This window comes from Pan paniscus, chromosome 3, assembly GCF_029289425.2.
Source record: "Pan paniscus chromosome 3, NHGRI_mPanPan1-v2.0_pri, whole genome shotgun sequence".
NCBI classification, from domain to species: Eukaryota; Metazoa; Chordata; class Mammalia; order Primates; family Hominidae; genus Pan; species Pan paniscus.
In genome coordinates, this window is record NC_073252.2 from 61,230,705 (window position 1) to 61,254,346 (window position 23,642).

The window sequence follows — 23,642 nt, forward strand, 5'->3', positions numbered from 1 at the left end:
AAAAGAAACAACAACAACAAAAAGATGGGTATTCAATTTTGACATTATATACTGAAAACTTTTGGCGCTACATTTCTCTTTCTCTTTATTTTGTCTTGATAGGCGTATGCACTGAGCAATGTGGAATTATACTACGCATTTACATTTACAAATGAGAACATAAGGGAAACCACAGTTCAGAGTAATTCTCAATAAATTTCAAGCAAACACATATTCAACAAGGGCTTTACATTGTGTGAATGAGCTACTCAAGATAGTGAAGAGATCTCCACTGGAAAAATGACTGGTAGATTCTTCCACTGAGGATTAAGTGCCCCTGTGAGACACAGAAAAGTGATGATGAGGGTCCCTCACAGGCAGTTATAGGTAGCACATCAGTTGTTTGTTTGGTTTGTTTGTTTTGTTTTGTTTTGAGATGGAGTCTCGCTGGGTCGCCCAGGCTGGAGTGCAGCGGCACAATCTCGGCTCACTGCAACCTCCACCTCTCGGGTTCAAGCAATTCTCCTGCCGCAGCCTCCCGAGTATCTGGGATTACAGGTGTGTGCCACCACGCCCAGCTAATTTTTGTATTTTTAGTAGAGGCAGAGTTTCACCATGTTGGCCAGGATGGTCCCAATCTCTTGACCTGGTGATCTGCCCACCTCGACCTCCCAAAGTGCTAGGATTACAGGTGTGAGCCACCATGCCTGGCCAGTAGCATATCATTTTATGTAGTGTGATTTCAGGAAAAAAAGTGTCTTAGTAATATTTAAACAATGACCTGAGAAATACAATCACTCAGTTATGTAACTATATACTGCATAATTCTGTATTATAAATGGGATTCTCAGGACTAGTTCACAGAAATTTCACACTACAGTATCAGACTCTTGAATCTCCATCATTATTAAACTTCAGCTTTTAAAGATTTTTTTTAGGGAAAAAGACAGATAATCTGACAAGTTTTAAATGAGGTATGAAGAATTACAGAGCTAAAGAAATAGACATATAAAATTATTTCAATAGTAACTTTTCCTCACTGCTCATAGCCAGGTAATGGTTCCAATGACTCCCAACTAAAAAAACTCTACAGAAAGAACAAACAAACAAAAAACCCTGCCTTAATAAACACAAGGAATTTAGTAGAACTACAACACTATGGAATTAAACACAACAAATGCCACCTTCCAAGAACCCATATTAGTAATTACAGTACTGTAAATGAAGAGTCTGGGTATAATATTTTCTAGCATTATCTCCTTCTTCTATAGTGTCATAGTTGTTTTTCATCTTTTCCTTTTACAGACACACATATTTACACAAATAGCCATAACAGATGCCATGTATATCATATTCCATAACTTCTTCCAAAGAAAGAGAGGGATTAGGTCAGTTAAAAAATAGCCATTACTCCAAAAATTTCTGATAATGCTTGATTTTCTCTTCTTAGATGTATGTACTAATCTTTTCTATAGTGTTTGCTATGCTGACACTCTTTTGTGATAGAACAAATTCTTCACAGAAAATGGAAGAGTTTGTGCAGGGCTCTGGAGAAAATGGTGTCGTGGCAGTCTTGCTTAAGTCTATGGTCAGTAACATCACAGAAGAAAGGGCCAACGTGATTGCATCAGCTCTTGCCCAGATTCCACGAAAGGTTAGATAAAATGTCTTAATGGTGGACAGCTACTGAATGAGTCTGTTAAACTCTGTAAAGAGTCCAATCATAGAAATTTTCTGCCAGAAAAAATAACTGATATGATAGCTCTAATTATCTCAGATATTGGTTCAAAAACAAAAATATATATGGAAGATACTAAAATAACGAGGGTGTGTTTGATAAAAATTCTGACATTAATATTGTGATCAGAAAAATATATTTAAGAGGTGCAGGTGAAGTTGTGGTATTATCATAGTATTGTAGGCATGTACATAGAAATCACCAAATTCTGCCCTGTCATTTGTCCCTTTTGCTTACAAGTTTCCTGAGAACATGGTATACACTATAGATATTATTTAAAATCACTTACATTTTAATCAGTTACTGCACTATTACAATAACAATAAGGTATTGAAAAAAGTCTGAAATGCATCATTCAATTTAGGCTTGCTCAGTAATCTGGTCTCCTGTACTTCCTGTACATTTTGGAATACACCTATTTAGCAGGCAATTCAGAATGCATTCAGAGAAAAGATGTCCAGGCTGACAAACCGCTATTCTGGAGGTATCCACCTAGCCAAGTAGATTTAGAGAAGCAGAAGAACTTGCCTGCCCTGTTTACTGGGCCGTCCTAATGTCTTAAACAGGAAAATATGATAGAAAAGGAGGGAACAGAATCCTGCTTTTAGGGTAGACTCCGTGCATTATAAAATGTGGTCCCATAAAGCCTCTGCTCTAACCATCAGATAAACACCTCCTCCCGACGGAGGAAGGAGAAGGGAATATAAGGAGTCAAGCAGAAGGAAGCCAGGCATGGAAAGAGGTTCAGATGCCTTCACTCCATGAAATATAGTAGGAACTTATTTTGTAATATGCAGAATACACTTGAAGTCTTTGTGTATTTGTGAGTTACTTTTTAGTTTCCTCTCTGAAAAAGCCTTCTCCTAATGACCTATGCTAATTTTTTTCTGGAAACACAAAGTTACTTTAACACTCACATAGCAAATACAAGGAAAACACTTGTAAATTACACTCCAGTTTATAAGGATTGCTTGGGGAATCTAAAATCAGTATCTTATTTTGGTACTGTCTATGGGTATGGCTTGGCTAAAGCAGCCCATATTAATCTATGCTGTCGATGCTTTATAGCAGCATCTAAGTGTTAATGATCAGTTAAGCAAAATTTAGCAAAATATAATTTTACAATTTTTAGTGTGTATATTCTTATTCATAAATTGCCAATTGGCTCTTTTTGCCTACATTGGAAGAATTTCCAAAACTAGCAAAATGATAGTACTTTGAATTTGACTCAGAAATTGCCACTTGCACTTTGGGATGCCTAGGTGGGCAGATCACTTGAGGTCAGGAGTTCGAGACCAGCCTGGCCAACATGGTGAAACCCCGTCTCTACTGAAAAATAAAAAAATTAGCTGGGCATGGCAGTGCATGCCTGTAATCCCAGCAATTTGGGAGGCTGAGGCAGAAAAATCGCTTGAACCCAGGAGGCGAGGGTTGCAGTGAGCTGAGATGGTGCCACTGCACTCCAGCCTGGGCAACACAGCAAGACTCCATCTCAAAAAAAAAAAAAGAAAAGAAAAGAAAAAAGAAAAGAAAAGAAAGAAATTGTCACTTGAAATTTTTCTTGGATGTAGTGCTGGGTAATGTGTAATCTACAAGAAGTTATATGTACTACCTATGTAGCACTGATTTATTTCTCACAGGTAGCTGATTTTATAGATTTTGTTTTTTATAAATCAAAGATGTCAAACACTAACAAAATAACTTACAGAAAAATAGATATAAGTAACACTTCTCATTTCACTCAAGGAATAAGCTAACATTAAATTTGGAAGATTACAGGTAGTATAAAATACATAAAATAAATGTATAGGTTGTCACTAATTTGTTACTGTATTTTACAGTAGAATTATAATGACTGTCTAATAATTTCTTAAATTTTTGAATTTTTTATTGATATTCTCAAGTGTCTAAGCTTCTCTGTTGGAAACACCATGATTTTCTAATATACCAAATTGATAATAAAAGAAAAGACATGAAATGTGGATATTCAATAGTCTTTTAGTAGTACTCATTTCTTAAAATTGCTTGTTCTCGTTTTTTCATCTATTATATGGAAGGAGTTTAACTAGCTGATTGACAATTTCTTTAGAGTTCTAACATCTTATAGCTTTCGCATTCTATTCATGGAACAAGATATTTTCTTTACCCCAACAGGTTCTGTGGACGGAAAGAGACCAAATACTTTAGCATCCAATACTCAGCTGTACAAGTGGATATCCCAGAATGACCTTCTTGGTAATACTCTGCAGAACAAATACTGAATATATGACTAACAGCCAATTAGAGGGACAGTTCAACCTGAAAGAAACTTACGGAACATTTATTATCAAAAAACTCAAATATAAAGGCTAACTACTTTATATTTATTTTCCAGTCTTACCAGGAAAATAACTATATAGTTGGTATTTTATTATAGACACTCACATTCTTCATGTTCAGAATCAAATTATCTTTATTTCAGATATAATTACCTCTCACGGGGTTTCCCAATAACTTCCTGGATTGTCTCTCTGTCTCCTATTTGTACAGCTTTACACCTGTCCTTTTCCCTACTTCAGGGTTAATTTCAAAAGACACTAAAAAATAACAGTGCCTCTTTTATTACCAATACCTCTGCATTTTCTGAAAATAAATCCTCAATCTTTTTTTTTTTTTTTGAGATGAAGTCTCACTCTTGTCCCCAGGCTGGAGTGCATTGGCATGACCTTGGCTCACTGCAACCTTCACCTCCCAGGTTCAAGTGATTCTCCTGCCTCAGCCTCCCGAGTAGCTGGGATTACAGGCACCTGCCACCAAGCCTCTCTAATTTTTGTATTTTTAGTAGAGACCAGGTTTCACCATGTTGGCCAGGCTGGTCTCGAACTCCTGACCTCAGGTGATCCACCCACCTCTGCCTCTCAAAGTGCTGGGATTACAGGCATGAGCCTCTGCACCCGGCCTAAATCCTCAATCTTTATCATAAAGTGCTAACACGTTTCCTGATGTAATGTGGCCTGTCTTTCTTCTATTCCAATACCACCACCACACTCCCTGTTGCCTTGCATACACCACATATCCCACTCAGTGACCGCAGTATTTATTTAAGGGAAAATGCTCTAACATACACAATATTATTGATTTTCTTTTCTCTTTTTTTTGCACATTTTTTTCATTCAGAATGTGCTTTTTCATTTTGTCCACCTGGCAATATCAATTCATTTTTTGAGTCTGAAGTCACACACGCCACCACCTTTTCATGTAGCCTTCACTTACCTCCAGAAGAATTAGGTGCTTCTTTCTCTGAAATCTGAAAGCAATTCTAATGGAGTTTGATGTGTATAATAATCTGTTATTTAGTAGACACTGCCCCTTTCAGAGCATTCTACTGTGCATTTCTCATTTCAGTCTTATGAATAATTTTGCTAAAATTTATCCAATCCTAGGTCATCCAAAAACTAAATCTTTTATGACTCGTGGTGAAACCAGTGGCATCTACGAGGCAATCTACCATGGGATCCCTATGATGGGCATTCCTTTGTTTGCAGATAAACCTGATAACATTGCTCACATGAAGGCCCTCAATGTGGACATCAGGACCATGTCAAGTACAGATTTGCTCAATGCACTGAAGACAGTCATTTATGACCCTGTGTGAGTAAGACAATTTTTTTTACTATGTGGTATTTACAGATTCTTTTGACAACACTGAATACATGTCTTACCCCTTTTAGGAGACCAATTTTGAAAGAATTTAAATAATTTAACCAACTTGAAACCTGCTTTTATTTTTCACCAATTATTTCAGTTACATTTGATCCCATATATTTAATGGGTCACCAATTACTGTAACAACTTTCTACACAAAAATATTTTTAAACATATATAGATAATTGTTTAAAATATAAGTTTTTTGAATGATGGATTATAATACAATGAAATAATGAACTTGGAGAAATACAATAAAGTATTTCAATTCAATACATAAAATTTCTGAAAGTATAACTGTATTCATGCTCAATAATGTATTTTTAGTATTATCATTATTTTAAGATACAATTTGCATAGCATAGTATTTACCTATTTAAAAGTGAGATCTAAACGTAGTTAGTACATTTACATAGTTACAAAGCCATCACCACAATATAATTTTTGAACATTTTTATCACCCTAAAATAAACCTCAAAATGCATAAAATCACTGTTGATAAACCTCCAGTCCTAGGGAAATACCAACTTACTTTCTCAATAGATTATTCTCTCTGGATATTTCATGTAAATTAAATCATACAATTTACAGTGTTCTATAAATGATTTCTTTGACTTAGTACAATGTCTTTTATTAGTTTCACCCATATTGTTGGAAGTGTCAGAACTGTTTTTCTTTTTATTGCTAATATTCTTTGATGAATGTACCATTTTGAATTTACCCATTTATCAGCTCTCAGACATTTCAGTTATTTCCAATTTTAGCTCTTATAAACACTGCTCTACATATTTTTTGTGAAAAAAGTTGTTTTCACTAATTTTGAGAAGATACTAGGAGTGGAATTTCTGAGCCATATGGAAAGTTGATGTTTATGAAGAACTGCTAAACTGTTTTTCAAAGTACTTGCACCATTTTTCATTACTTCTAGCTGTACAGGAGGGTTCCAATTTCTTCACGCTCTTCCCTACACTTGTTATCTCCTATCTTTTTGTTACAGGGATCCCAGTGGATATAAAATGATCTTTCATTGTGGATTTAATTTGCATTTTCCTTGTGGCTAAAGACATAACCATCTTTTCATGCACTTACTGGCAAGTCATTCGTCTTCTTTTGAGAAAATTTTATTCCTATCTTTTGAACATTTCTAACATTTTTATCTTATTATTGATTCATAAGAATTATTTTTATATTATTGGTGGAATGCCTTGTCAGTCTATGATTGTTAAATATTTTCTCCCACTCTTTATAGGTTGATTCTTTTTTTTACTTTATTGAAGATGTCCCTTGAAGCACAAAGTTTTAATATTGAGAAAATAAATCTGTAATAATTTTTCTGTGCTCCAAAAGAAATAATGTAGAAAATGCTGTGACTATTGATTACTATTATCAATATATATAAGGAGGTACCACCTTAGAAAATATACTGAAAATACCTTACGAGGAAGACAGTAAGACAGTGAATGATTAAAAATAGTTTAAAAGCAAACAGGAAAGAATTAGAAAAGAAACATACAGCAGATTGGAAAACAGAAAATAAAATACAGAATAAGACAGTAGATTTAAAAGTGAATCTACTAGAACTCATACTAAATTTAAACAGACCAAAAAAAAAGTGATTTAAAAATAAACATTTGAAGAGCATAAATATAACCTATTGTATATATGTGTGTGTATACATATATATGTATTGCATATATATATATAGTAAGTTTGTGTATATGTGTGTGTATATATATATATATATATACACACATTTTTATGTGTGGAGGTGTGGAGGTGAGTGTGAATGTAAATTGAGAATACACGTTTATTAAGAGTATATGGAATAGTTAGTGAATTGAACTTCTGCTAGGCCAAAAATCAAGACTCAGCAAATGTGATAAGATTCAAAAGCATAAAAAGGAAATGCTCTAGCCATACTAGAAATAAATTCGAAATTATCCAAAAAATTATAACTTAAAAAACAACTCTAAATTTTGGAAATTAAATTTGTGTATTTAAAAAGCCAGTCAACAAAACATCATAATTCTACATGCATCTTTTTCTCAGCAACTCATCTCTCAAGTATACACACATCAAAAATGTATTAATATGTATATCTAATGATATACACACATTTGCTTACCCCAGAATTAGTAATCGTGTTCAAAAATCTTAACAACCCAAATATCCATCAGTCATAAAAATAAGAGATAATCTGTGGTATTTGTCAATTGACTGAATCATATTACAGCAATGGAATTAGCCAATAACTTCTACCCAAAAAAAGACACAAATGAGTATATATTATATAATTCATTATGTAAACAAGCAATATTAATCTATTAGAAGTCAAGGTAGTTTTAACTTGAGGACAAAAGTAGTGACTAAAATGGCCCAAGAAGACAGAGTTTTTCTAGGCAGGTTGTGATGTCTTATATTATGATCTGAGTAGTAGGTAAGTTGGTGTTCACATCAGGATATTGTTCAAGGTAATGTTAAAATTTTGAGCTATTCATTGAATTTGTGCACATTTATGTATTTTATACTTAAAGTTTTATTTGAGAAGACATGTAACATATTTTTAAGTTCCAGGAATTAAACAGCAAAATAAGCACAAAACAATAGAGGAAATCCTACAGGTACTACCATAGTGTGGCCACGAAAAGCCTCTCTAACAGGTATTATTTAAGGGGAAGCCTCAAAAAGATATAGAAGCAAGCCTCAAGTTGTTGCAAGGAGGAATATTCCAAGAGAGGGAGAGAGGGGACAAAGGGTGTAAAGGGGCTCAGGTGAGAACACATTGGGGAGCTGAAAGAACAATAGAAGGGCAATGCCTCTAGGAGAGAAGGTGGATGGGGAAAGTATTAGAAGAAGTTGCCCATGCCTGACCATGTAGGGTTCTGTAGAACAAAGACAGATTTAGATTTTATTCTTAATATAGTGAGAAGCCAGGTGAAAATCTTATCAGAGGAATGCCATAATCTGGCTTTTATTTCAAAAAATTATTCTGACTACTGGGAGGAAAATATGGTAGAACACAGAATAGAAGGGTAGAAAGAGAAAGACTAATTTAGAAATATTACACCAGCTGTGAAACAATTTTTCCTTAAAAATATCAAAATGGGTCGATAAAGGTGGTTCACACCTGTAGTCCCAGAAATTTGGAAGGCTAAAGCAAAAGGATGACTTGAGCCCAAGAGTTTGAAACCATCCTGGGCAAACTGGTAGGACTCCATCTCTACAAAAAAATATTTAAAAATTACTGGGCAAAGTGGTGCATGCCTGCAGTCCCAGCTACTCAGGAGGCAGAGGTGGGAGGATTGTTTAAGCCCACACTGTGGAGGCTGCTGTGACCCATAATCATGCCACTGCACTCCAATCTGGGCCGTAGAGAAAGACTTTCTCTCAAAAAAAAATAAAATATCAAGATGATCAATCTCAGATTGCATTTCCACTGTCTTACCTGTAGCACACAGAATGGCTCAAAATATTTCCTCTGCTACAAAGACATTAACTTTCTCACCTGACCTTCCATTTTTAATTTAAAAAATATTTTTCTTTATAAAATTCCATTTTAAAAAATAAACTTTCTACATTTGTCCAAACCAAAACATTCGATTCCTATGACAATTCTATAATATTTACTTTGAAGCATTGATGTGACACTTTTCAAAGACCATCCATAGACTTAGGAAATAAATTTACTTTCAATGTTGGTATTTTTATGTTTATCCTTCAGCTACAAAGAGAATGCTATGAAGTTATCAATAATTCACCATGATTTGCCAATTAAGCCCCTGGATCAAGCAGCCTTCTGGATTGAGTTTGTCATGCAGCACAAAGGAGCCAAGCAGCTTCGGGTTGCAGCCCACGACCTCACCTGGTTCCAATACCACAACTTGCATGTGATTGGGTTCCTGCTGGCCTGTGTGTCAACTGTGATCTTCATCATCACAAGATGTTGCCTGTTTTCTTTCTGAAAGTTTGCTAAAACAGGAAAGAAGGAGAAAAGGGATTAGTTACATAAAAGGCTTGTAGCTGGAATGACCAAAACATAGAATTCCTTCAGTTAATTCCAGCATAAAGAGGTTGATACAGAGGATTTCCTTCCTCCTGTGACAAAACATATTTTTATAACTTACACTGTTAGGTCAAAATTTATTTTCCAGAGATTTAGTGCCTATTTAAAAGTTAGAAATATTCTTAGTCAAATACTTAAAAACAAGGAAAAATAAAAAATAATGTAAAACCATATGGGTTTATGTGAAATACATTATTCTATTCACAAGTGGCACATGCACAAAAATTACTGAGCTGTGTTTCACACTTTATACATTGACCCAATATTAAGACATCCATTCACAATATTAATACCATTTTGCAAATACTCAGAATTCTTTGGTTTCATTTTCAGCAGAATTTTGTTGTTTTTACTGTTGCAAAGAAACTACTCAATAATTAAATTGTGAAGAAAGTCTCACTCTTCCTTTTGATATTACAAGACCAGTAGTGTTGCTTGGCTTTTACTATGTTCAAGACTCAGCATTGCTTCTTTCCTAAAAGAAATGACAAATTTATCCCTTGATTTAAGGATAATAGAACACACAAAAATGAGCAAATGTGACATATCACCTTAACCCAATGATGCATAAAAATCACTTGATATATCAGTAAATGCAAAACAAAGCATTTGAAAAAAATCAATTGTTTATGAGTTTTAAAAAGAGAGCTCTAAACAAACTAGAAATAGAAATGATATCAGGGGAACAAGCCCCCAATATTTCAACGTAGGTCTTTTCTATTTTCCCTAATTGGTGGCTGGTCTGAGAAATAAAGAGAAAGAGTACAAAGAGAGAAATTTTACAGCTGGGCCTCCAGGGTTGACATCGCATATTGGTAGGACTGTGCTGACGACCCTGAGCTGCAAAACCAGCAAGTTTTTATTAGGGATTTTAAAAGAGGAGGGGGTGTATGATCAAGGAGTAGGTCACAAGGATCACTTGCTTCAAAGGGCCATAAAGATCACAAGGCAAAGGCAGAATTAGAATTACTGATGAGGCTCTATGTCCTGCTGTTCCCATATTGTTTTTATAAACATCTTAACAGGAAACAGGGTTTGAGAGCAGAGAACCAGTCTGGCTAGAATTTACCAGGCTGGAATTTCCCAATCCTAGTAAGCCTGAGGGTACTGCAGGAGACCAGGGCGTATTTCAGTCCTTATCTCAACCGCATAAGACAGACACTCCCAGAGTGGCCATTCATAGACCTCTCCCCAGGAATGCATTCCTTCCCCAGGGTTACTCCTTGCTGGGAAAAGAATTCAGCGGTATTTCTCCTCCTTGCACATCCATTTGTAGGCTTTCTGCAAGAAGAAAAATATGGTTTATTCTGCCCAACCCCTCAGGCAGTCAGACCTTATGGTTATCTTCCCTTGTTCCCTGAAAATTGCTGTTATTCTGTTCTTTTTCAGGGTACACTGATTTCATATTATTCAAACATATATGTTTTACAAACAGATGTCATATTGTTCAAACACACATGTTCTACAATCAATTTGTACAATAGTGGTCCTGAGGTGACATACATTCTCAACTTATGAAGATAACAGGATTAAGAGATTAAAGTAAAGATAAGCATAAGAAATTATAATAGTATTATTAGGGAAGTGATAAATGTCCATGAAATCTTCACAATTTATGTTCAGAGATTGCAGTAAAGAAAGGCATAAGAAATTATAAAAGTATTAATTTTCAGAACAGATAAATGTCCATGAAATCTTCACAATTTATGATGTTCTGCCTCAGCTCCAGCCAGTCCCTCCATTCAGGGTCCCTTACTTCCTGCAACAAGAAATAGAAGGAAATTATCTTAACCTGATAAAGGCAATACATGAAAAGCTCATAGCTAACATCATACTCAATGATTAAAAAAAACTGAAAACTTTTCATCTGTTTTCACAATAAGGAAAGGATGTTCACTCTTGCTGCTTCTATTATACACCATACTGGAAATCCTAGCCAGAACAATTAGGCAAGAAAAAGAAAAAAAGCAATAGGCTTCTGAATCAACAGTAAAATAACCTCTGTTTGCAGAGGACATGATATTATATGTGGAAAACCCTAAAGATGCCACCAAATATTATTAGAACAAGTGCATAAATTCAGTAAATTTGCAGCATATAAAATCAGCATACAAAAATCACTTACCTTTCTGTGTATTAATAAAGAACTATCAGAAAAGGAAATTAACAAAGCACTCCAATTTGCAATGGCCTCAAAAAGGACAAAATACATAAGAATAAACTTTAACAAGTGGAAGAAAGACATGTATACTAAAAACTACAAAACACTGATGAATGAAATTAAAGATTATACTAATTTAGAAAGACATAGTATATCGACTGGAAGATTTAATGTTATAGAAACATCTATACAACCTAAAGTGATTAATATATTAAATGTAATCTCTATGGAAACACCAATGACTTATACAAAGACAAAAAAATCTTAAAATGTATAATGATCCAGGAAGAAGTAACTAGCCAAAACAATGTGGGAAAAGTAAAACACAGTTATAGGGCATCACATGTCCTTATTTCAAAATATATTAAAAGCTACAGTTGTTAAAATAACATGGTATTCACATAAAGACATAAATAGAGAGAGATTTAAGTAACAGAATAGAGTGCCCAGATGATAAAGTCACAAATATACCATGCACTTATATTCAATGAGTCTCAAATATACTCAATAAAGGTCAGTCTCTTCAAGAAACGGTACTGGATGAGAACACCAGATGTCCACATGCAAAAGAATAAAATTGGACCCTTAATTTATGTCATATATAAAAATAAACACAAAACAAATGAAAGACTTAAACATAAGCCCTGAAACTATAAAACTCTCACAATAAAACACAGGGAAAAAATTTTATGACATTGGGCTGGGCAATGGTCTATTGGGTATGACCTCAGAAGTACAGGTAACAAGGTCAAATATATGAAAGTAGAATTGTAACAAACTAAAAAGTTTCTGCACAGCAAAGAAGTCAACAGAGTGAAAAGATAAAATGGGAATGGGAAACACTTTCAAATCATATATCTCATGAGAGGTTAATACCTAAAATATATTAGGAACTGCAACAACTCAATAGCAAAAAGAGAAAAAAAGCCATGATTAATAAATAGGCAAATACTTGAAAAGACATTTCTCTGAGGAAGTTGTACATATGGACAACAGCTGTATGAAAACTAATTAATGTAAATTCATCATCAGGAAAATCAAAACTGCAATGAGATATCACCTTATACCTCTTACCATGTCTTTATCAACATACAGACACAAACACACACATACATATATATACACACAATAAAAGTTGTTGGCTAGGAAATGGAGAAATTGAAATTTTCATACACTGTAAGTGGGAATATAAATTTTTACAGCCAAAATGAAAACAGTGTAGAGGTTGCTCAAAAAATTAAAAATAGAACTTCTATATGATCCACCCATCCTGCAATATGTAACAACATAGATGAACCTTCAGGAAATAATTTTAAGTGAAATAAGCCAGTCTCAATAGGACACATACTTTATGATTCTACTTGTGTGAGAAATTTGAAACAGTCAAATTCAAAGAATGGGGGAGTAGAATGGAGGTTACCAGTGGCTGGAGAATGGAGGAAATTGAGAGTTGCTGTTCAATGAGTATAAAGTTCCAGTAAAAATAAGATGAGCAGGTTTCAGAGCACTGCTGCACAACATTGTGGCCATAGTTAACAATAATGTATCACACACTTAAAATACTTTTAAAAGAGTAGATCTCATTTTATTTTCACTTATACAAGACATACTTCCAAGATATTGCAGATTTGGTCCCAGAACACTGAAGTAAAGTAAGTCAAACAAAATTTTCTGGTTTTCCATGGCATATAGATGTTATATTTACACTATACTGTAGTCTCTTAAGTCTGCAATATAAATATGTTACAAATAATGTACACACTGTAATGAAAATACTTCATTGCTTTAAAAATCCTAACAATCATCTGAGTCTGCAGTGAGTTGTAATCATTTTGTAGGTGGAGGGTCTTGCATTGATAATGACAGCTGCTAACTAATCAGGGTGGTGGCTGCTGAAAGTTTGGGGAGCTGTGGCAATGTCTTTTAAAAAGACAAAAATAATGTTTGCTGCACCCATTGACCTTCATTTTTTAAAAATTTCCAACTTTTATTTAAAGTTCAAGGTACATGTGCAGGATGTCCAGGTTTGTTACAAGGTAAACGTGTGCCATCGTGGTTTGCTGCACAGATCATCCCATTACCCAGGTATTAAGCCTAGCATCCATTAGCTATTCTTTTTGATCCTCTCCCTCCTCACATCCCCTGACCTCCAAAAGTCCCCACTGTGTGTTGTTACCCCACATGTGTCCATATCTTTTCATCATTTAGCTATCACATATAAGTTAGGACATGTGGTATTTGGTTATCTGTTTCTGCATTATTTTGCTATGAATAACAGCCTCCAACTCCAACCATTTCCCTGCAAAGGATATGATCTCATTCTTTTTTAGGGATGCATAGTATTCCAAGGAGAATATGTACCACATTTTCTTTGTCCAGTCTGTCATTGATGGGCATTTAGGTTGAGTCCATGTCTTTGCTATTGTGAATATTGCCACAATGAACATATGCATGCATGTGTCTTTATAATACAACAATTTATGTTATTTTGGGTATATACCCAGTAATGGGATTGCTGGGAAAAATTATATTTCTGCCTCTAGGTCTTTCAGGAATCACCACACTGTCTTTCACAATGGTTGAACAAATTTAAACTCTCACCAACAGTGTAAAAGTGTTCCTTTTTCTCCACAATCTCACCAGCATCTGTTGTTTTTGACTTATTAAAAATAGCCATTCTGACTGGCTTGAGTTAGCATCTCATTGTGATTTTGACTTGGATTTATCTGCAGCATGTGCAGTTTGATAGCATTTTACTCATGATAGAACTTCTTTTAAAGTTAGAATCAATCCACTTAAACCCTACTGCTGCTTTATCAAATAACCTTAAGTAATATTCTAAATACTTTGTTGTCATTTCAACAATGTTCACAGCATCTTCACCAGGAGTAGGTTCTATCTCACTATACCACATTTTTTTGCTGATCCATAAGAAAGAACTCATCTATTCAAGTTTTATCATGAGATTATAGCAATTCAGTCACAACTTCAGGTTCTTCTTCTAATTCCAGTAATAGTTCCCTTACTATTTCTACCATATCTGTGGTTACTTCTTCCATTGAATTCCTGCAGCTCTCAACATTATCTATGATATTTGAAATCAAATTCTGCCAAATTCCTGTTAATGTTGATATGTTTACTTCATTTAATGACTCAAATGTTCTTAATATCATCTAGAAAGGTGAAACTTTTCCAGAAAGTGTTGAATTTACTTTGACAATATCCAACAGAGAAATTGCTGTTAATGGCAGCAATACTCTTACAAAACTTGTTCCTTAATTGACTTAAAAGTTGAAATTACTTTTTGATATATGTGTTACAGAATGAATGTTGTATTACCAGGCATAAAAACAGCATTAATCTCCCTGTATATCTCCATAAGAGCTCTTGGGTGACCAGGTACGTTGTCAATGAATGCTAATATTTCTAAAGGAATATTTCTTTCTGGGCAATAGATCTCAACGGTGGGATTAAAATATTTAGTAATTTATGCTGTAAAGAAATGTGTTATCAACCAAGCTTTGATATTCCATTAATAGAGCACAGAAAGAGTAGATTTAGAATAATTTATCTAAGGCCCTAGGATATTCCAAATGGTAAATAAACAGTGACTTCAGCCGGGTGCGGTGGCTCATGACTGTAATCCCACCACTTTGGGAGGCTGAGGTGGGTGGATCATGAGGTCAGGAGATCGAGACCACAGTGAAACCCCATCTCTACTAAAAATACAAAAAATTAGCTGGGCGTGGTGGCGGGTGCCTGTAGTCCCAGCTACTCAGGAGGCTGAGGCAGGAGAATGGCATGAACCTGGGAGGCGGAGCTTGCACTGAGCTGAGATGGTGCCACTGCACTCCAGCCTGGGCGACAGAGCAAGACTCCATCTCAAAAAAAAAAAAAAATTGGCTTCAACTTCAAGCCACCAGCTGCATTAGCCTCTAATGAAAGAGTCATCCTGTCCTTTGAAGCATTGAAGCTAGACATTGACTTCTCCTGTGAAGATATAAAACAGCTAAATGTTATCTTCTTTCAAGAGAAAGATGCTCTGTACACAAGGAAAAATCTCCTGTTTAGTGTGGCCACTTTCAGTAACTATTTTAGCTACATCTTCTGGATAACCTTCTGTAGCTTCTTTTATTTTGCACTTTTATGTTATGGAGATGGCTTATTCCCTTAAACTTCGTGAACCAACCACTGCTAGATTCAAAGATTTCTTCTGCACCCCTCTCAGCATTGGAGAGAATTATGGCCTTGCTCTGGTTTAGGCTTTGTCTAAATTTGGGGACTATTGTCACTGGTTTGATCTTTTATCCAGCTAACAAGGCTGTTGCACTTTCATATCGTCCATGTGTACATGTGTAGCTCTTTTAATGTCCTTCCCAAATTTTTTTTTTATATTCACAACTTGGCTAACTGTTTGGCATAAGAGGTACAGATCTGAGCCTGTATCAGCTTTCAACATGCCTTTCTTAATAAGTTTAATCATTTCCAGCTTTTGATATTGAGAGATGAGAGAGCCTTCCTTTCCCTTGAACACTTAGAGGCCATTTGTAGGATTACTAATTTGCCTGATTTCAACACTGCTGTGCCTCAGGAAATAGAGAGGCCTGAGAGAGAGAAATGGGGGAAAGGCTGGTTGGTAGAGCAGTCAGAAGACACCAGCACTTATCAGTTAAGTTTATCGTATTATCCCAATACAGTTTCTGGTGCCTGCAACACAATACTACAGTAAAATCAACAATCAGTTATCACAAATCATCATAATAAATATAATAATAATAAAAATGTTTGAAACTTTGTGAAATTTACCAAAATGTGCCACGGTGACAGAGTTAGCACATCCTGTTGGAAAGATGGCACTGGTAAACTTGCCCAATGCAGGGCAGCAATAAGCTTTCAATTTGTAAAAAAGACCATATCTGTAAAACAAAATAAAATGAGGAATGTTTTTGCATTTTTGCCTGTGTGTGTGTGTGTGTGTGTGTGTCTATATGCTGTGGGACTTTTTCTTAGTTCAGCTAAAAGCAAGGTTCTTGTCACATGGCCATGAAAAATTAGGCACACGGACTTTGAAGGGTGAATAATGCAGTTTTGTTAGGTAAAAAGGAAGAAAAGGCAAAACAGAGGCTCTTAGTGAAGTGAGAGAGTGTGTTTTCCTGCTGGTGGGTTTGCCACCTCACAGACTGAATTCCAGGTTCCATCCAAGAAGCGGAGGGGCCGGGCTCCTCCTCACTGCAAATCATATGAACTTCTGTGGCTCCACCCCAGTGTGCACTCCTCCCAGTGCACAGGCTCTCTGGTGTTTCTCTGGGAACCCCTCCCACCTGGTTGTGTCAAATAAATAAATATAAGTTTATGAAAGATAACTCAATGCTGACAAGCTGAATATACACATGTACACAGAGTACATATGCTACCTTTCTATTTAAATCATCTGTTAACTAGTCAAAGGTTTAAATCTTCATAGAACATCACGATTGTAAAAAAGAAACAATTTAAACACATCTTTAGCATTAAAATATTGTGTTTTCTATAAAAAATGAAAGTGTCCAGGCATTGATCTAAAATTATAAAGCATAATATTAGCAATATTTATTCAAGAAAATCTACTAAGTCCTGGTAAAAATAATGAGAGCCTATTAATTTCAACCATGAACTGCTCCCTCACCCACTCCCAACTTAATTTGACATAAATTCTACTACAGGAAGACACAGACAAGAAAATATATTAAACTGACTCAAAAAGAAATAGAACATCTGAATAGACCTATAACAAAAAGAGAGACTGAATTGGTCCAAAATACAACCCACAAAGAATTGCCTAGGTCAAGATGCCTTTATTTTGAAATCTATAAGTCATTTAAAGAAGAAAAATTAACAATTCCTCAAAAATAATCCTTCGAATCACAGAAAAGAAAAATGCATTACCAACATATTTAACTAATTCCTTCTAGTAAAACCACACAAAGATATCACAAAAAATAAAAACTACAGATCGATAAATCTTATGATTATGAACTCAGAAATCCACAAAATTTGCTAGCAAAATGAATGTAAGAATATACAGAAGCAATGATATACCCTGAATAAGTAAAAGTTTTATTAGAAATGCAAAGTTGCTTTAACGTTAAAAACTCTATTAACATAATACAGCATGTAATTAGAATAGAGAAATAAAAGTGAATGATCATCTCAATAAATGCAGAAAAATTAATTTAATAAAATTCAATATCCTTCATTATAACAGTACCCAGTAAAGTAGGGATAGAGGGAAACTTTCTCAAACTGGTAAGTGTTATCTATAAAAAATGCACAGCTAACATCATACTTAATGGAGAAAGACTAAATCCACTCTTTATCTATATTGAATATTTTAATGGAGCTTCTAGTCGAGATAAAGGCAAGAAAATGAAATAAAATAAATCTACATTGAAAAGAAAGAAGTTAAACTTTTGGCATATGACATGACCTTACATCTAGAAAATCTTTAGGAATCTGCTGGAAAAAATATTGGAACAATAAACAAAGCAAATTTTCAGGATAAAAGATCAATAAACAAACAAATTACTTTACATAATTGCAATGAAATATCCAAAATGAAATTAAGAAAACAATTGCACTTCAAATAACATCCAAAAGAATATAACTATTAGGAATCAATTTTAACAAAATAAGTGTAAAACTTGCATTATGGATACTGTAAAGCATAGAGGAAAGAAATTTAAAAGATGTAAATAAATGGAAAGACATCTCATGTTCACAGATTAAAACACAGTATTGTTGTAGTGTCCATACTCCACTCCCCAAATAGATATACAGATTTAATGCAATCCCTATCAAAATCCCAACTGGCTTCTTCCAGTAAATTGACAAACTAATTCTGAAATTCACAAAGATATTCAAGAAACATAAAGATAGCCAAAAAAGTCTTAAAATAAAGAACAAAGTTGTACTTTGTGATGCTAAGGCAGGTAGATCACTTGAGCACAGGAGTTTAAGACCAGCCTGGGCAACATGAGGAGACTCTTATCTTTATAATACTAATAATAATATATTAGCCAGGAGAGGTGACACATGCCTGTGGTCCTAGCAACTCAGTAGGCTAAGGTGATAGGATTGCTTGAGCCTGGGAGTTCAAGGCTGCAGTGAGCCATGATCACACCACTCTACTTCAGCCTGGGAAACAGAGTAAGATCCTGTCTCAAAATAATGATAATAATAATAATAACAAAGTTGGAAGATTTACACTTTCTTCTTTCAAAGCCAACTACAAATCTATAATAATCAAACGAGCCTGGTATAGGCATACAAATAGACATATATACAAACAAAATAGATTTTAGAACCCAGAAACATACCCACATATTTATGGTTTTTTACAAAGATGCCAAAACAATTCAATGAAAAAATTGAACAGTCTTGAACAAATGCTTATTGAATAACGGATTGCCCACATACAAAAGAATAAAGTTTGACTTCTGGTCTCAAGCCATTTACAAAACTACTAAAAGTAGATCAAAGGCTTAAATTTAAGAGGTAGAATCATAACATTCCAAAAAGAACACACAGGAGATAATCTTCATGGCTTTGAATTTGGCAGTGGTTTCTTCCATATGACATCAAAAGCATAAGCAATCAAATATGAAAAATATATAAATAGGTCTTTATCAAATTTAATACTTTTGTGCTTCAAAGGACAGCATCAAGAAAACAAAAGCCCACATAATCTTAGAATCTATTTGCAAATGATATAACTAATGAAGTACTTGTATCAGAAATACGACTTACAACTTAATAATAAGAAAAAGAAATTAATTAAAAATGGGCAACAGATGTGAATAGAAATTTCTCCAAAAAAGAAAAAAAATACAGTGGCTTATAAGCAAAGTCAAAATGTTCAACATCATTAGACACCAAGGAAATATAATCCACAACGAGATACTGAAGGGGGCCAGCCCCTCCACACCTGTGGGTGTTTCTTGTCAGGTGGGCCAAGAGACTGAGAAAAGAAAGAGACACAGAGACAAAGTGTAGAGAAAGAAAAGTGGGCCCTGGGGACCGGCACTCAGCATACAGAGGACCCACACTGGCACTGGTCTCTGAGTTCCCTCAGTATTTTTTGATCATTATCTCTACTATCTCGAGAGGGGGATGTGGCAGGACAATAGGGTTATAGTGGGGAGAGGGTCAGCAGGAAAACATGTGAGCAAATGTCTCTGTGTCATAAACAAGGTTAAGAAAAGGTGCTGTGCTTTGATGTGCACATACATAAACATCTCGGTGCATTAAAGAGCAGTATTGTCACCAGCATGTCTTACCTCCAGCCCTAAGGTGGTTTTCTCCTATCTTAGTAAATGGAACATGCAATCAGGTTTTACACCGAGACATTCCATTGCCCAGGGATTAGCAGGAGACAGATGACTTCCTCTTATCTCAACTGCAAAGAGGCCTTCCTCTTTTATTAATCCTCCTCAGCACAGACCCTTTACGGGTGTTGGGCTGGGGGATGGTCAGGTCTTTCCCTTCCCACGAGGCCATATCTCAGGCTATCGCATGGGGAGAAACCTTTTACAATACCTGGCTTTCCTAAGCAGAGGTCCCTGTGGCCTTCCGCAGTGTATTGTGTCCCTGGGTACTTGAGATTAGAGAGTGGTGATGACTTCTAGCAAACATATTGCCTTCAAGCACTTGTTTAACAAAGCACATCCTACATAGCCCTAAATCCATTAAACCTTGAGTCAACACAGCACATGTCTCTGCCAGCACAGGGTTGGGGCTAGTGTTATCGATTAACTGCATCCCAAGGCAGAAGAATTTTTCTTAGTACAGAACAAAATGGAGTCTCTTATGTCTACTTCTTTCTACATAGACACAGTAACAGTCTGATCTCTCTTTCTTTTCCCCACAAGATACTACTTCAATCCATCAGCCTAGCTGTAATAAAAAGACACATAATCATTTGTTGAAAACGATGTGGAGACATTGTAACACTTACACATTTCTGATGGGAATGGAAAATGGTGCAACCACATTGGAAAACAGTCTAGCAATTTCTCAAAAGTTTACACGTACAGTTTAACCTTTTATAGCTAAACATGCAAGGAAACACAACACAGCAATTCTACTTCTAAGAATATGTATCTGACAGAAATGAAAACATAGTTACACTAAGCTTGTACATGATAAGCATCATTATTCATACTAGCCAAAAATAGGGAAAAATTAATGTCCATCAACTGATAAACAAATCGATAAAATGTGTATGCTCATATATAAAATGTTTATTTTGCCATTAAAAAGGAATGAAGTTCTTACATATGCTACATCATAAATGAACCTTTAAAACGTTATGCTAAATGAAGGAAGCCAGTCACAAGAAACTATATATTGTACGATTATATTTATTTTAAAATTTCCAGAATAGGCAAATCTATAGATACAAATTTAATTAGCAATTGAGCAGGGCAGGAGAAATGCAGAAACTCAGGGTGAGGAAAAAATACTAAAAAGTACAGGGTTTATTTTGTGATACAAATAAAAATGCTCTGAAACTGATTGTTGTCATGGATGTACAATTCTGTGAATATACCACAAATAATGGATTTTACAAAATAATCAGTAAATTGTATAGCATAGCAATTATATGTCAACTTTTACCAAAAAATTCCTTGAAGCACAATATCTAAGAAATGCTGATATATTTATATAATTATTTTCATCTTTAATTCCATCTCAAAGTGATTGCAGAACTAAAGGAACTTCTCACTGTGAATGTTCTTGACACTATTGTAAAATATATTACATAAAATAAGTGACTCATCCACGCAAAATTATTGATACTACCTGGATAATAGCATTTACAAACATAAAAGGGACATTAAAGACTCAAGTAAAGAGCAAGTTGTTTGTCTCTTTGCCATGCACATACTTAGACTTTTAATATACTGTGTTTACATTAAACCATAAGAGTTAACTTCTTCTGAGGAAAAATTCAAGCTGGCTGCAGAAATTTGCATAAGTAATGAGGAGCCAAATGTTAATCACCAAGACAATGGGGGAAATGTCTTCAGAGCATGTCAGGCCTTCACGGCAGCCCCTTCCATCACAGGCCTGGTGGGCTGGAAAGAAAAAAAATGGTCCCAGTATTCTGTGTAGCCTAGGGACTTCAAGAAGGAAAATGTGGAGTTGGAACTCCCACTGAGTTGCTTCTCAGACACTGCCTAAAGGAGCTGTGAGAAAAGGGCCACCATCCTCCAGACACCTGAGTGGTAGATCCACCAACAACTTGCACCATGCACCTGGAAAAGCTAAAGACACTCAATGCCAGCCCTTTAAAGCAGCTGGGAGGGAGGCTGCACCCTGCAAAGCCACAGGTGTGGAGCTGCCCAAGACCATGGAAACCCACCTCTTGCATCAGTGTGACCTGGATGTGAGACATGAAGTCAAAAAAGATCATTTTGTAATTTTAAGGCTTAATGACTGCCCTGTTGGATTTCTGGCATGCATGGGGCCTGTAGCCCCTTCATTTTAGCCAATTTCTCCCATTTGAAATATCTGTATTTATCCAATGCTGGTACCCTCATTGTATCTAGGAATTAACTAACTTGCTTTTGATTCTACAGGTTCATAGGCAGAAGACACTTGTCTCATCTCAGATGAGACTTTGGGCTGTGGACCTCTGAGTTAATACTGAAATTAGTTAAGACTTTGGAGGACTGTCTGTAAGGCATGATTGGTTTTGAAATGTGGGGACATGAGATTTGGGAGGGGCCAGGGGCAGAATGACATGGCTTGACTGTGTCCCCACCCACATCTCATCTTGTATTCCCATGTGCTGTGAGAGGGTCCTAGTAAGAGGTAATTGAATCATGGAGGCAGGTCTTTCCTGTGCTGTTCTCATGATAGTGAATAAGTCTGACAATAGCTGATGGTTTTATAAGGGGTAGTTTCCCTGCACAAGTTCTCTCTCTTTGCCTGCTGCCATCCATGTAAGACGTGGCTTGCTCTTTGCATTCCACCATGATTGTAATGCCTTCCCAGCCACGTGGAACTGTGAGTCCTTCAAACTTCTTTTTATCCCATCTTGAGTATGTCTTTGTCAACAGTGTGAAAATTAACTAAAACAGAAGGTAAGTACGTATAAAGTCAGAGAAGTACTGTTTTTCAATAAAAGAAATGAGGAAATGAAAATATAAAATAATCTATCAATCTCAAAAATATTATGGAAAGATTTACATTATAGCATCTGTTAGAACCCTGTGGTCATCACTAATACAGCACACTCCAGGAACTCATAAACCTATAAATTAATGTCATTAGGATTTCTTTCAGCAATCACATATCCATTTTACTTGACATATTTTTCATTTAAGAAAAGTCATTAGACACATCAAGAAACATCCTGCTGAATGCAGACATGTAGATTGAGGAGTTATGCATTTTTCTAGCACAACTATCTAGTTAGCATTGAGGGGATTGTTTTGAATTGTATATCTCAGGTCCCTTATTTAGAAATTAAAATATTTTCCCACAGTACCATAATGTTTCCTTCACAATTGAATGGTACAATTTCTCTATCAAAGACTCAAAAATCAATGCAGGTAATTTGAAGTTTCTAGTATCTTTATACTCCTTCACTAAAGGATTGAAAATCATTTGTCTTAAAGTCAAACATCTGTTGAAATGTGAACATCACTTTGCACCCAAGACTGTGTGGTAGATAGAGCTCCCTCTCCCCTCTCCCCTCTCCCCTCTCCCCTCCCCCCTCTCCCCTCTCCCCTCTCCCCTCACCGCCCTGTCCGGGAGGTGAGGGGCGCTTCTGCCCGGCCGCCCCTACTGGGAAGTGAAGAGCTCCTCTGCCCGGCCACCACCCCATCTGGGAGGTGTACTCAACAGCTCATTGAGAACAATGGCGGTTTTGTGGAATAGAAAGGGGGGAAAGGTGGGGAAAAGATTGAGAAATCCGATGGTTGCCGTGTCTGTGTAGAAAGAGGTAGACATGGGAGACTTTTCATTTTGTT

General features: G+C 35.6%; 1 pseudogene; it reads left to right on the top strand.

Moving 5' to 3' along the window:
• The window catches only part of LOC100985173 (UDP-glucuronosyltransferase 2B17-like), a 47,012-nt pseudogene extending 37,610 nt beyond the window's left edge, over positions 1-9,402 (top strand).
• Positions 9,403-23,642: the final 14,240 nt, after the last annotated feature.